Source organism: Myotis brandtii, unplaced genomic scaffold, assembly GCF_000412655.1.
Source record: "Myotis brandtii unplaced genomic scaffold, ASM41265v1 scaffold64, whole genome shotgun sequence".
Lineage (NCBI taxonomy): Eukaryota > Metazoa > Chordata > Mammalia > Chiroptera > Vespertilionidae > Myotis > Myotis brandtii.
In genome coordinates this window covers 2,626,063-2,640,836 of record NW_005370460.1, presented here as the reverse complement: position 1 = coordinate 2,640,836, position 14,774 = coordinate 2,626,063, and the positions used below count along the sequence as shown (strand labels likewise).

The 14,774-nt window shown below is 49.4% G+C and overlaps 1 protein-coding gene across 1 annotated transcript in view; it reads left to right on the top strand.

The window, feature by feature from the left end:
- Positions 1–14,774, top strand: part of RXRG (retinoid X receptor, gamma) — a 141,056-nt gene that overhangs the window by 1,739 nt on the left and 124,543 nt on the right. The gene's annotated exons all lie outside the window — the stretch shown is intronic.

The window sequence follows — 14,774 nt, the reverse complement described above, 5'->3', positions numbered from 1 at the left end:
GGGAGTCAGGTGTGCGGGCCGGACGCCAGTCTAGGCTGGTGCTGGCCCTTTCGCTGGGCTGTCAACCCCACGCCCCCCGAGTCCGGCGCGGGTTCCCGAGAGGTCTCCCGTTGCTGTGTCAGCCCCTCCCAGCGTCTCCCCCTCCCACCTCCTCAGGCGCGGGAGGCTGTGTGTGTGTGTGTTTTCTAAGTATATTTTATTTATTTATTTTGCAGAGAGGAAGGGAGAGGGATAGAGAGTTAGAAACATCAATCGGCTGCCTCCTGCACACTCCCCACTGGGCTTGTGCCCGCAACCAAGGTACATGCCCGTGACCGGAATCGAACCTGGGACCCCTCAGTCCGCAGGCCGACGCTCTATCCACTGAGCCAAACCGGTTAGGGCGAGGCTTTGTGTTTGCGGGCTTCTGGCGCGTTGCCCGTAAAGGGCTCCTCTGCAGGTTGGGAGGGAGGAAGCAGGAAAGCACTTCTGCCTCCTGGAGGGACCTGTTATTGCCTGGACGTGGGCCGCGCGCCCCCCTCCCCCCTTTCCTATCTTGAAACCTGATCCCCACGGTGCTGGCATTGAGAGGTGGGGCCTTTGGGACCAGATTATTCATAGGGCGGAGCCCCACGAATGGGATAGCGCCCTGATAAGGGACCCCAGAGCGCCCCTGGCCAAGGCTGTCCTCTGAGTGAGGAAGCAGCTCTCGTGGGACACAACCTGCCGGCCTCCAGGACTCCAGAAACGAATGGCTGCTGCTTAAGCCGCCAGCCTGTCTGTTCTACAGACAAGAGGCAGCGGAGGTGGGAGGAGGAGTGACTGAAGGACCAGGAGCCCAAGTCCGGCCCCTCCTCCCCGTTTTTCCTGTTTGACCACAGAAAGGGACTGAACAACTCAGGGCCTTTTAAAATTTTCATTACAAAAGCAGGATTTGTTTATTATAGAAATTTTGGAAACCAGCTTTTCTAGCCACTCCATTAAAAATGGCAACTTTTGCCCTAGCCGGTATGGCTCAGTGGTTGGAGCGTCAGCCTGCAGACTGAAGGGTTCGGAGTTCGATTCTGGTTAGGGGCACTACTGCGATTGCAGGCTTGATCCCCGGCCCCAGGGGGCAACCAATCCATGTGAGACGTTTCTGTCTCTCTTGTCTCTGCCCCTCCCACTCTATCTAAAAATCAATGGAAAAAATGTCCTCCCTTGACCATTAACAATGACAAAAATTGCAACTTTTTTTCTCAAGGCACTTCTTATCCCCTTCCTCACTTTATTTTGTACCATCTGACATATTGGTGCTAACATAAAAACATTCAAACCTGTAAGGAATTTTTGTGAATTTATTTGAGCCAAACTGTCAACAATTGCTGGGAAGCAGAACCTCAACAAATATGCTCCGGAGAATGGCAGGTTACATCTATATTTATACACTAGAGGCCCGGTGCACAAAATTTGTGCACTTGGGGAGATCCCTCAACCCAGCCTGAGCCCTCTCGCAGTCCGGGAGCCCTCAGGGGATGTCCAACTGCCAGCTTGAGCAGTTGGACATCCTTAGTGCTGCCATGGAGGCGGGAGAGGCTCCCACCACTGCTGCTGCACTCGCCAGCTGTGAGCCTGGCTTCTGGCTGAGCGTCGCTCCCCTTGTGGGAGTGCACTGATCACCAGGGGGCAGCTCCTGCATTGAGCACCTGCCCCCCTGGTGGTCAGTGTGCGTCATAGCAACTGGTCTTTCTGCCATTTGGTCGATTTGCATATTAGCTTTTATTATCCAGGATTGCAATCAAAGAAGGGACGTAGGTGGGTTACATGAAATCTATTGGTGATAGACTAGAGAGGCAGGAGAAAGCAAAGCAGGGAAACTCCTTGAATTGGATAAAAGGTAAAATGATAGACACATACTTAGGTGGGTACAAGAACAATTAACATGATAACAATGAAGGAATCTGTGGTCTCTGTCCTGGTGCCCAGGCACATTTGGTTGTGCCCCAAGGGGTCCAGAAAAAGGGAAGTTACAAGTTACCCAGACATTTCAAGGGTGTGTAATTATAGATGCAAAAAGACACATAGGCTCAGTTAAGGTAAAGGTTAACCTTATTTGTTACATGAATGCATGAATAACTTTTCCATGAAGCCTGCACCTCCAGCCGACCACTTAGAGAGAACCGTAGGTATGTGCCCTGACCAGGAATCGAACCTACAACCTTCTGGCGTACGGACGACACTCCACGCATCTGAACCACCCAGCCAGGGCGGTGCTGTAAATACTGACAGTCACATTTTCCTCCCCAAGAGCCAACAGGTTATGTTCCTGCAGCAGTCCACGGGAGCCCATCCGCATCGCCAACCGCGGGCTGTCGTCAGTCTTTAGCGTTTGCTAGTCTCATAGGTATTTCACTTTTGTGTTGATTTGCATTTATCTAATTGTCAGTAAGTTTTACTATTTCAAAGAAACTTTTTCTTTGAAAACTGCTAGTTCTTACCTTTGCCTGTTTTCATGTTAGGTTGTCATTTTTTCTCCCTAACTTATACTAGTATAAGCATTTTATAAATTAAAGTAGTAAGGCCTTTGCTGCCATGCATGTTGTAAATATCTTTTTCATTTCACACTGATCTTTGGATTTTGTTTAACTTTTAATCTATAGAGAAAAACTACACATTTAAATTTATCAATTAAAAATATTTTTTTATTGATTTCAGAGAGGAAGGGAGAGGGAGAGAGAGATAGAAACATCAATGATAAGAATCATTGATTCGCTGCCTCCTGCATGCCCCATACTGGGGATCAAGCCCACAACCTGGGCATGTGCCCTGACCGGGAATCCTGGTTCACTGGTCAACACTCAACCACTGAGCCACGCTGGCCGTGCTAAAGTTATCAATTTTTTTTTCTTCTTTGGAAAGTTTTTTCTACCTCATTCATGAGACCTTTTTGAAACTTTATGCTTTAGTTTATATTTAACTCCTTGATACCTGTTAACTCTTTTGATAATTTTATTTATTTATTTATTTATGTATGTATGTATGTATGTATGTTAATCCATTGATTTTTAGAGAGAGTAGAAGGGAAGGAGGGAGGGGGGAGAGAGAGAAACATCGATGTGAGAGAGACACATCGATTGGTTGCCTCCTGCATGCAATGGGATCAAACCTGCAACTCAGGTACGTGCCCTTGACTGAGAATTGAACCTGTAGCCCTTTGGTGTGTGGGCTGATGCTCTAACTACTGAGCAACCTATCAGGGTGATAACTTTTTGAGGCACCAAACTGAGGGAATGCATTAAGAATTGAGCTTCCCCCCCTGCCCCCAAACAGTTTGTCAGTGAATTTGTGTTTTTCCTCCTTTTAAGTGTCACCTTCACCATGAACTAAAATGCCATTTGTATTTGGGTCTGTTTTATTTTATTTTATTTTGCATTGTTTCAATGATGTCTATTTTTTTCTCCAATATAAAACTGGTTTTAAATTTTGCTCATGCCTGGGTATTACTATGCAAAAACATTACCAAAAGTCACAGCCTCACAAGCGCCCAGAACGCAGGCCCTCGGGGCACGTCTGAGCAAAGTTCTGTGGGAGAAGGGTTAAGGTGTGCCCGCCTGGCACAGAGCACAGCGGGTGGATGTGCCAGGGTGCAAACAGCGTGTCTGCAGATGCCTGATTGGGAAGGAATGCTCTGCAGGCACTTAAAACTGCAAGTTGGGCAGGCCTGTGCCAGGGCCCACATCAGGGGCCAAGTCTGCTTTCATTCAGAATAGTAGTGTATCTAGTGACCCGTGATGAGTCCTATTTAAGTAGTTACAGTGTAACCAGCTACAGGGCGGGGTTTGCAGCGCTGTGGGAAGAGGAGGACCTACTTCGGGGCAAAACCTGTGGCACACCCTCCAGAGATGGCTCCGTTTTTTGGAAAGAAGGAAGCGCTTAACTAGCAGTGTGCTTCCTTTTTGCTGTTTAGGATGGCTCGCCTTCTCACACGCATCACAACCACCCCTCTCTTGGTTCTTATATTTTCATTAGTGCAGTTTGGGCACAGCTGCCCCCTTAGACCTGCTGCCGGGAGCCAGTGCTCCTGACCCCTGTCTGTCCTTGGCTTTTCTGGGGGAGCCTCCTTACCTCTATATCAGCTGTTTGCTGCCTTTGGGTGTCAGTTCATTACTGTTTCTCAACTCTGTGCTGTGCCAGTGGCTTCATCACCCTCACCCCCACCCCACCCCACCCACCCCCATCTATACAGTTAAAGAACCTTCCCATCTTCTTCCACGACGACCTGTGTCCAGACAAACCCATTACTTAGGTCCCCATTTCTTTCTCTGGAGGCGCATCTCTTGACACCCCACTTCTGATCTTTGTACTTTACACTTTGCCCTGCCCATTCCTCCCCCTTTCACATCTCTGCATCTTTCAGGGGTGTTTTAACTTCACAAAATGAAGACTGATAACGTCTACCACCTGTCCTATAAGCATGGATCCTTTTCTCACCTCTGTCCCCAAGGCTGTGCTTGGCCGTAAGAGCCACTGTGCACTGTGACATGCCCAGGCCGTCCCGGTGCTCACACGGGGTGGCAGTCTCATCCCCGGAGGCTCTGCTCTGCTCACTGAGCGTCACGCCCCTGGGGTGGGGGGAGGCGTGACAAGGAGCAGAACCCAGGTGATCCTAGTGACACCGGACTGTCCGTCCATCTCGTGGAAGCACCTGTGAACAGGTGGGTGGCTTGCTGGCAGGTGATTGATGCGTCCTGCCTAGCGCTGCTCCTCGGAGGGCGAAGGTGGTGTGAGATCCTGTGTCAAAAGTGGGAGGGGCCCTAAGGGGAGCTCCTGGGCACCCCCCTTTGTAGGGGCAGCATGGCTGCTATGAAGGCCGGCGAGGCCTCCCCAGAGGTGTGAAGGGTCAGAAGGTGTTGCTGTCACGGGGCCAGAGGTGGCCAACACCAGCCACCTCCATGGGCTTCCAGTTCAGGAGGCCAGAGAGACAGGTCTGAAGTGGATGATGCCAGCACAGGTATGAAATGCCTGGAAAGGTGCCTGTTTAGTGCGGGTGGGGATGCCAACTCCGAGCAGCTCTCTCCTGATCTACTTCACCCCTCCTGTGCTGAAACCCCAGGGGTGCAAAACCCTTTTCAGAACCTCCCATCTAAAGTGTGGGAGTGAACAGTGCTCAGCAGGTGGCAGGTACCGCCTCTGGGAGGGAACTGGCTGGAGGACTGGAGGAGGAGGAGAGGTCTGAGTACAAACCTCTCTGCTTCACCCACAAATGTATTTAAAGACACAGCCAAGAATTCCCAGAACATTCTTTACAATGTTGGAGGACCTCAGAGGACAGGGAGTGCTGCACAGAGGAGGAGCTGCAATAGAAGACAGTCAGGGTGCCCTCAGGATTGTGAGGGTACACGGGTGTCTGCAGGCACCCGGCCAGCTCCTAAAGTCCGCTCCATCACTGCAATTGTCACACCAAGTGGACAAGGGCACCAGGGACTGCCTTCAGGGTGGTGGTCTGAGTGTGCGTGTGCACACTGCTCTGAGGCAGTCCCGCCACATCTGCTACGATACCAACTTCACACTCATACACATGATCAAGGCAGAGGCAATGCAGAGAGAGCAGCTGGGGTTGTGGTTTCCAATCTCCTCGGACCACTTTCTCACAGTACAAAGTGGGTTTTTGCATTGCAACCCAGTACACACACAAAAATTCACACACACTGGGATTCAAGGAAGTAGTTGGACCTGGGGGAGTGACCAGCTCAGGGCTGTGACAGTCCCCAGAGGACAGAGCTTGCTGGTTTGGAACTGGGTGGCCGAGGAGATGAGAGGAAACTGCTTCCCAAATAGACTCTAGGGAAACTTTTTATTATATAAATGAGGGCCCTGAGTCAGCAGACATTTGCATTACAGCCAGAGAACCCGTTCAACCAAATGCTTTAGGTATTTGCCAGAGAAACTGAGCCATATTAGCTCACTCAGTCCTGCTAATCCCGTGGGACTTAGGCAGACCTACCTCCCGCCTGCCCCTTTATTCCTACAAAGCAGTTATACTTATATTCTCCCAGCTGAGGCTCACATGCCATCCCAGGCATGACAGAAGGTTTTATTCCCTTACAGTAAAACCTGTTTAACAGGTATTCCTCTGCGTGTCTGGTTTTCTTTGACAAACTCCCCTTTCCTGCCCTGTATGTGAACGTCCACAGCTGCACCAGATGCCAGCTGCTTCTGGAAGCTTCTAGGGCTGCGGGGTGCGTGGAGGCTGGTCAGTGGGGTATGTGGAGGCTGGTCATTGAGGTCTGATAAATGAAAGAAGAGCAGCAGGAGTGCGGGAGGCGATGCCTATTCGATCTGCCCTGAGGCTTAGCTTGCAGAGAGCCATGTGGAGGGTTGCAGGGTGCAATCAGCACACACACCAACTGCCCAGGTGGGGGCGCAACACAGGCGCTGAGGCCAGTACACCTGGGACTAGACAGTAACCGCCTTGCTTGTACCCTCACGTGAGTGGAAGCCTGCAGTGTAATTCCCTAAATGCAGACCCGCGCTGTTAGACCAGAGCTTGCCTGCCGCTCGCAGCGCCCCCTGCTGGCGACTCCCGAGGCTGTGAAGAACTCGGCGCTGGGCTCCTCCCGAGGTTAGATCCGCCTCTTGAAACTCCAAAGGGAAACAAGAGGAACTCCCCAGGGACCAACCGGGACCTGCGGGGCAGAGCTGCTCCCGCCAGTGAATGAGATTAAAGCTGGTTCCCGAGACGCAGGAGAGGCCCGCAGAGCCCGCGGCAAGCGGCGCTGGCATCTGTCTGCACCCGAAAGGAAGGATTTCCCTTCGTTAGTGTTCCTGAAAGGCAACTCCGTACAGTCAGCTCAGAAGTTCAGCATCCTCCGTGGACACCGGGAACAAGCTGGAGAGAGAAGTTAGCAGCCAGCATAATGTGTGGGCTGGTGGGGGGACGCAGCCGACGCCTGTGAGAAGGGAGGTTCAGCCGGCACCCCGCCAGGAGAGGTAACAGTGATTTGAAAACTACAAGGATGCCACCCACGTAGGACTGAAGAAACATCACCACTCTTCCTCTGGGAACAGGCTGCGCTCAGGAAAAGCACAAGGTCAGCGCGGCTTAGAAGCACCAGTCCTGTCTAACGAGCATTTGATGGACAAACACAAACCACAAAACAAACCCGAGGTGACTGATTCTGATGCAGGAATGACCGTGTTCCGAGCCTGAGCCCAGGCCTTGCAGTGCGAGTGCTGGCGGGGGAGGCCCCTTCCTCGTCACTAGGCATCCTGTGACCTCCCTCTGCAGGCGGGCCTCTGGCTGTGATGCATGTTATTCCTGCAGGTATGATCTGCAGGGCGGAGACTTGGGGAGGATTAGTCACCATTTCCCTTCTTCCTGAAATCCCAGCTCCTCACTGGTCTGCAGAATGGGGCCGGTAGGGTACCTGGGACCTCGCTGCATTCACTTTTTTGCTGGCGGTATTTCTTCCTCTAGGGACGCCATTTTCTTCTTTGATTCAAAACCTTACTTCTCCTACTTGCCCAAATCTTCCCTGAGCCTAACAATTAGGGACAGTGACATCACCTGGGGGCACCTGTCCCCACCTGGGGGCAATGATGGTGATGATGATGATGATGGGCGGTTTTGTTTATCTGTCTCAGGGAGCAAACCCTGGAGATGGTGATTAGTTACCTGCTCCAGCCGCCAGCGGATCCTGCCAGGCCCCAGCCGGTGTGATCTCCCAGCAGATCCCCAACCCATCACTCGGCTTTGGATATTATGACGTGGCAGCGCCTGATTGGTGGGTCATGGAGAGCACATAAAAGAGGGCGCAGCCCATGGGCAGACTCTCCCGCTCTGCTGCATCCAAGAGGCGGCCTGTTGCCTTAGTAACCACAAAAGCCACGGGTGGGGTCCAGGAACTGCCTGGGCACCTCTGAGGAGGCCTGTTGCCTTAGCAACCGGGAAGCCCTGGGCGGGGCGGGAAGTCTGTTGGAGCTCCAGGTGGGTGCAGACAGGCTTGTCAGGATAGGAACCCCATTCCTCCAGGAAGCCTTCCCAGATGGATGGAGCGATGGCCTGGCCTCCACTGCCGCAGTTAGTGAAAATCCACTTGTCCTGACATGGGCATAAGAAATACTTTTATTTTGTGGCTCACTGTAATTGTTTAAAATAAGTAAACTCTGAAAACGTGCCAGTCTATGAGAAGCACACACACATTTCCTGCTTATTTTATACTAGAGGCCCGATGCATGAAATCTGTCCCTCACAGTCTCGACCGGCCCTCGCAGCCCCTCACAGCCCCAGCTTCTTCTGGAAGGTCGTTCTGACAGTCTGTTTGGTCTAATTAGCATATTAGCTCTTTATTATATAGGATGCTTGCTAGACATATTTTGTTATTTGCGTTCCCATGTATGTTTTTTATGAGAAAGGTTACATTAGGGATCCCTGCCATGTTCTGAAATTTCCAGATATGTTAACAGATGCAGAAAGAGCAAAGGAATATACTGAAGTCACTCACAGGGGGTTTGGGGTGGTCCACCATTAGGGACAATGCCCACGGTCTCATTCCCCATCACCTTGGTTTAAAGATAGGCCTGGAGCCCGCTGATGTGGCTCAGTGTTTGAGCATCGTCATGGTTTGATTCCCGGTCAGGCCACATGCCGGGATTTCGGGCTCGATCCCCAGTAGAGGACATACAGGAAGTAGCTCATTGATAATTCTCTGTCATCATTGATTTTTTTCTCTCTGAAATCAATAAAAACATATTTATTTGTTTTAAAAGTATATTTTTATTAATTTAAGAGAGGAAGGGAGAGGGAGAGAGAGAAACATCAATTATGAGAGAATCATTGATCAGCTGCCTCCTGCATGTCCCACACTGGGGATCAAGCACAACCCAGGTACGTGCCCTGACCAGGAATCGAATGGTGACCTCCTGGTTCATAGGCCGCGGCTCAACCACTGAGCCACGCTGGCTGGGCAATAAAAACATATTTAAAAAAATAAAATAAAGATAGGCCTGATTTTCTTCTCAGAGGGTGGAGGGTACTGATGGAGAAGAGGGGGAATAAAGGATGAAAAGAAGAAGTGAAGGCACGTACCAGACTTCCTGGTATCCCTGGTGTAGACATTTTCCTTTCCCAAGGGTAGTCTTTAACTTTATTTTTATATGTAATTTTCTCTCTTGTTATTAAGCTTTTACTTTCTTTGAGTGGCTTTAGGTTCTCAACAAGATTGAGGTGCAGAGACTTCCCACAGGCTTTCTGCCCCACATGCACAGCCTCCCCCGTTACCAGCCCCCCTCCCCCTGACTAATGAACCTACGCTGACATCACATCACCCAAAGTCCACAGTTTACCTAAGGGTTCTTCTTGGTGTTGTACATTCTATGGGGTTGGACAAATTATGTAGGTAGTTTAGCAAACAACCTCAAAGCATTGGGACCAAGCTAGTGAAATAAGCAGATTAATAGCTGGTTGATCTCAGTTTGGAATTTAAGAGGAAGAAGAGGGAGAGATAGAAGTAGTGTACTGGTTTTCCTCTGTAGCTTTCAAGGTAGTTCAGGAGGAATGCCATAAGCATTCTGGGCAATGTGGCCGCGTCACCTGGAGGTCAATATGTAGATTCCACGGGAACCTTGGAAAAGCAGTCCTCATTTGGAAGTGTAAATCCTGAGAATCAAAACTACCCATCATTCATTCATTCTTTTGCTCCCTCTCTCTCTTCTCTCTTTGTCACAAAGGATTTGAGGATGTGGCCTAATACATTCATTCCAATTCAAGCTGCTTTGAAATGTGAACATATAGAAATGGGGAGTTTATGACTGTGACTTTAGGCATCACCACATTTACTACCAAACTCTTAGTCATCACTGTGACACTCAGCTTCAAACAGGCTATGGTAGTTACTGAAAAATGTTGTAGATCAAAATAGAAAACATTGAACAAAGTATTTTCCTGTTGACTTTGAATTGCTATTTGGGAAGTATTTAAAAAATATTTTTTTCTGCCACTTTGAAATTAGTAGGGATTCCTAATTCCTTCTTTAAATTTTTTTCTAGCACCCATGTTGTTCATAAAATGTACATATTGATTCGCATGGGATTGCCAGGATTTTGGTTTTATTTGATTCAAACAGTCAACAACATTGGCAATTTCCTGTGATTCAAACAATATCTGAATAGGAAAAATTTTACTTATAATTTTGAAGTTGAGCCCTGGCTGGGTAGCTCAGTTGGTTGGAGTGTCATCCGGTACACCAAAAGGTTGTGGTTTCGATTCCCGGTCAGGGCACATACCTAGGTTGTGGGGTCGATTCCTGGTCAGGGTGCATTCGATCGATGTTTTTCTCTCACATCTGTGTTTCTCTTTCTCTCCTTCTTTCTCTCTTCCTCTTTCCCCCAAATCAATAAAAATATCCTCCGGTGAGGATTAAATACAGATTTGAAGTTGAATCCTTTTGTTTGCATATAAGCAATCAGCTCCTAATGTATTGATTTTATAAGTTAAGATTTTATCTATTGGGCTTACTTATGGCAGGCAGGGCCCACTCACAACGTCCCAGACTTCTCTGGTGTGCACATGTGTGGTATGTATTCTGACTAGCAAGTCAGGAATTCAAGGGCAACCAGACGCCTTTCAGCACATGTCCTTCGCAGCGTGGACCACAGCCCCCCTGGCAAGTCGGAGGTTACTGACTGAAACGCAGCCAGTGGCTGGGAACCGGCGTGTCTTCGCTCCATGACCTTCACAGCTGGCCTGTTTCCTATTAATGACTTTTTGCTTTTGTTGGAGGCCTGGGATGGTGCGGTTTCCTGGTGAGTTTCCAGATCTTCTGCCATTCTTCTTGCACAACTCATTTTCTTTGTGGTGGGTCTCACCAAAGACACCGCGTGCAGAGCGGGGCCTCTGGAAACGATCATGTTTCAGCAGCAGAACTGCTTTCACATCTGCTGTCATTTACAGCCAGCATCTCTGGGCTCGCCCGCGGGAAATATCCCGCAGAGCGGCATTGGGAAACCCTGGCAGAGGGGCCCGGAGGTGCCCTGTGACTTTCCAGAGGGTTCCTGGGAGACCTCAGCCCAAGGCCATTTTTGTACTTGGGTTTCACGCTTTGAAATGTGAACATATAGAAATGGGGAGTTTATGACTGTGACTTTAGGCTTCACCACATTTACTACCAAACTCTTAGTCATCACCGTAACACTCAGCTTCAAACAGGCTGTGGTAGTTACTGAAAAATGTTGTAGATCAAAGTAGAAAACATTGAACAAAGTATTTTCCTGTTGACTTTGAATTGCTATTTGGGAAGTATTTAAAAAATATTTTTCTGCCACTTTGAAATTAGTAGGGATTCCTAATTCCTTCTTTAAATTTTTTTCTAGCACCCATGTTGTTCATAAAATGTACATATTGATTCGCATGGGATTGCCAGGATTTTGGTTTTATTTGATTCAAACAGTCAACAACATTGGCAATTTCCTGTGATTCAAACAATATCTGAATAGGAAAAATTTTACTTATAATTTTGAAGTTGAGCCCTGGCTGGGTAGCTCAGTTGGTTGGAGTGTCATCCGGTACACCAAAAGGTTGTGGTTTCGATTCCCGGTCAGGGCACATACCTAGGTTGTGGGGTCGATTCCTGGTCAGGGTGCATTCGATCGATGTTTTTCTCTCACATCTGTGTTTCTCTTTCTCTCCTTCTTTCTCTCTTCCTCTTTCCCCCAAATCAATAAAAATATCCTCCGGTGAGGATTAAATACAGATTTGAAGTTGAATCCTTTTGTTTGCATATAAGCAATCAGCTCCTAATGTATTGATTTTATAAGTTAAGATTTTATCTATTGGGCTTACTTATGGCAGGCAGGGCCCACTCACAACGTCCCAGACTTCTCTGGTGTGCACATGTGTGGTATGTATTCTGACTAGCAAGTCAGGAATTCAAGGGCAACCAGACGCCTTTCAGCACATGTCCTTCGCAGCGTGGACCACAGCCCCCCTGGCAAGTCGGAGGTTACTGACTGAAACGCAGCCAGTGGCTGGGAACCGGCGTGTCTTCGCTCCATGACCTTCACAGCTGGCCTGTTTCCTATTAATGACTTTTTGCTTTTGTTGGAGGCCTGGGATGGTGCGGTTTCCTGGTGAGTTTCCAGATCTTCTGCCATTCTTCTTGCACAACTCATTTTCTTTGTGGTGGGTCTCACCAAAGACACCGCGTGCAGAGCGGGGCCTCTGGAAACGATCATGTTTCAGCAGCAGAACTGCTTTCACATCTGCTGTCATTTACAGCCAGCATCTCTGGGCTCGCCCGCGGGAAATATCCCGCAGAGCGGCATTGGGAAACGCTGGCAGAGGGGCCAGGAGGTGCCCTGTGACTTTCCAGAGGGTTCTTGGGAGACCTCAGCCCAAGGCCATTTTTGTACGTGGGTCTCACTGATTGGGTGTGTCCCTTCCTGCTTTGCAGGTGAACTTGAGAAATCACTTTGCTCATCCTCCTTGGTAGCGAAACGCCATCACGATGCACATGGAGCCCAACTGGGAGAAATCACCAAGTCCAGTCAAAGGGTTAAGTACTGGGACGGTGACTCAGGCAGGGACTCGGGATTCCAGGGAAGTCTCCTAGCCTGGGATGGGATGGAATGAGGGTAGGGGCTGAGCTGAGTCTTTTTAAAGGAGCAAGAGTCAGTCTGGTGACATGCAGGGGACATGGCACTTCAGACAGAGGGGAGAGCATAAGTAAAAAGAGTAAAAACAGAGGAGAGGACAGCACCGTGATGGCGAACCTTTTGAGCTCGGCGTGTCAGCATTTTGAAAAACCCTAACTTAACTCTGGTGCCGTGTCACATATAGAAATTTTTTGATATTTGCAACCATAGTAAAACAAAGATTTATATTTTTGATATATTTTATATATTTAAATGCCATTTAACAAAGAAAAATCAACCAAAAAAATGAGTTCGCGTGTCACCTCTGACACGCATGTCATAGGTTCGCCATCACTGCTCTAGGGCCTTTTCCAGGTTGTTCTGGACGCGATTCAGGAAAGCCTGCTGGGAACCCGGGCTAACCTGAAACGCGCTGCGGGGCTGAGTTGCTGCGATCTTACGAGGGACAGTCCAGCTCGCGGTGAGATTTCCGTCTTTTCAAAGGCGTTGGAGAGTTAGGGGTGAAGATGCCACGGCCCAGGAAGATCCCACACCTCCCCAGCGGGCAGCGAAGGCTCGCCTGTCCGTAATGGAGGAAATGTGAAGAGCTCCGTTGAGCCTGTGAGGCCACGTGCTTCTTGTATGTAAGTTACATGTTGTTCATGTAATCTGCAGGGCGGAGACTTTGGGAGGATTAGTGAATAAGTCAGTCACCTGAAGGACACATGACCAGAGAGGATCAGGCCTCATTTGTGCCTCAACGTGAGCCTCCTGGTTAATAACCCAGCTGTCCTGACCGAACGGAGCCTGCGCTGGGACAGACCTCAGATTTGTGCCGTGACCTTGTACTAATGAATGTATGAAATGCCTTTATTTTCAATATTTTTATTGATTTCACAGAGGAAGGGAGAGGGAGAGAGATAGAAACAGCAATGATGAGAAAGAATCATGGATGGGCTGCCTCCTGCACGCCCCACACTGGGGATCGAGCCCGCAACCCGGGCATGTGCCCTTGACAGTAATCGAACTGGGAGCTCCTGGTTCATGGGTTGATGCTTCACTGAAGCACGCCAGCCGGGCCCACCTTTATTTTCAAAAGTACATGTGCTCTCACTGAACCAGCGCCACCCGGTGGAAATACAGTGCAGTCCAGGCACGCAGTTTAAATATTCCAGTTGTCCCACTAAGAAGTAAAAAGAAATAGGTGCAATTAATGTTCACAATATACTTCATTTAATTCAATAGATGCCAAGTAGTATCATGTCACCCTGTCATCAACATAAAAGTCATTAGTGAGACACTTTATGTCTTAATTTTTGTGAAGTCTTAGCAATCCCGTGTGTGTGGTCCACATCCATTCAGCTGGGCCACCTCGAGGGTTCAGTCGCCTCAGGCAGCTGGTGGCAGCTGAAGTGGACAACAGAGCGGAGAGAGGGGGTGGGACAGAGGAGGAAGAGCCCCTTGCTGGGGAGAGTTCCGTGGTACTGGGCTTCTCAGACATTCTCCTGTTCGAACTTTAATGGAAAGCATTGGCTTCCTTCATTTAACACCCGAGGAGACTGATCAAAACAAGAACACAATCACGTAGACCCAGCGTCTAAGCAAAAGCAGCTGAGCCGTGAGCACGGGCGGCAGCGGTGGCAGCGTGAGATGGGCTTTGGGAACAAGGCTGTGTCTGAGCTGTGAGCTCGGCAGGTCTGGACACCGGGTGGCCTTTCCCCCTCTAATGATGGGCACAGAAGGGACCGTCTTGCGGGGGTTAGTGGGGACTGAAGCGGATTCCTCACGTGGCGTAGCTCGCTCAGTTGGTGTGTGGTGCAGGGAAGGGACTCGGCACAGGTACTGAACCTTCCGCTTCCTCCACCTGCTTGTCTCATGAGGGCACTGGCCCAAACTTTCTCCCCGTTCACCTGAACCGATGTCCTACTCTACATCCCCCGGATCTCCATTTCTGCTGCAGCCCCTGCCCACCGGCCCGCTGTAATGTGGCTGTTACACAAATCAGAACCTTAAAGTGAAGTACCCCTAGTAAGGGTGATAAATCCACCGACGGTCATTCCAGATCCATGAGAAATGTTCCCTGAAAGCCTAACTCCAAGCCAGGTGAACAGACCACAGTACTTTCATTTTTGACCGACAGGTGGCAGCATCGTCTAAGCCACCAATGATCTACCACTCATTCTCTC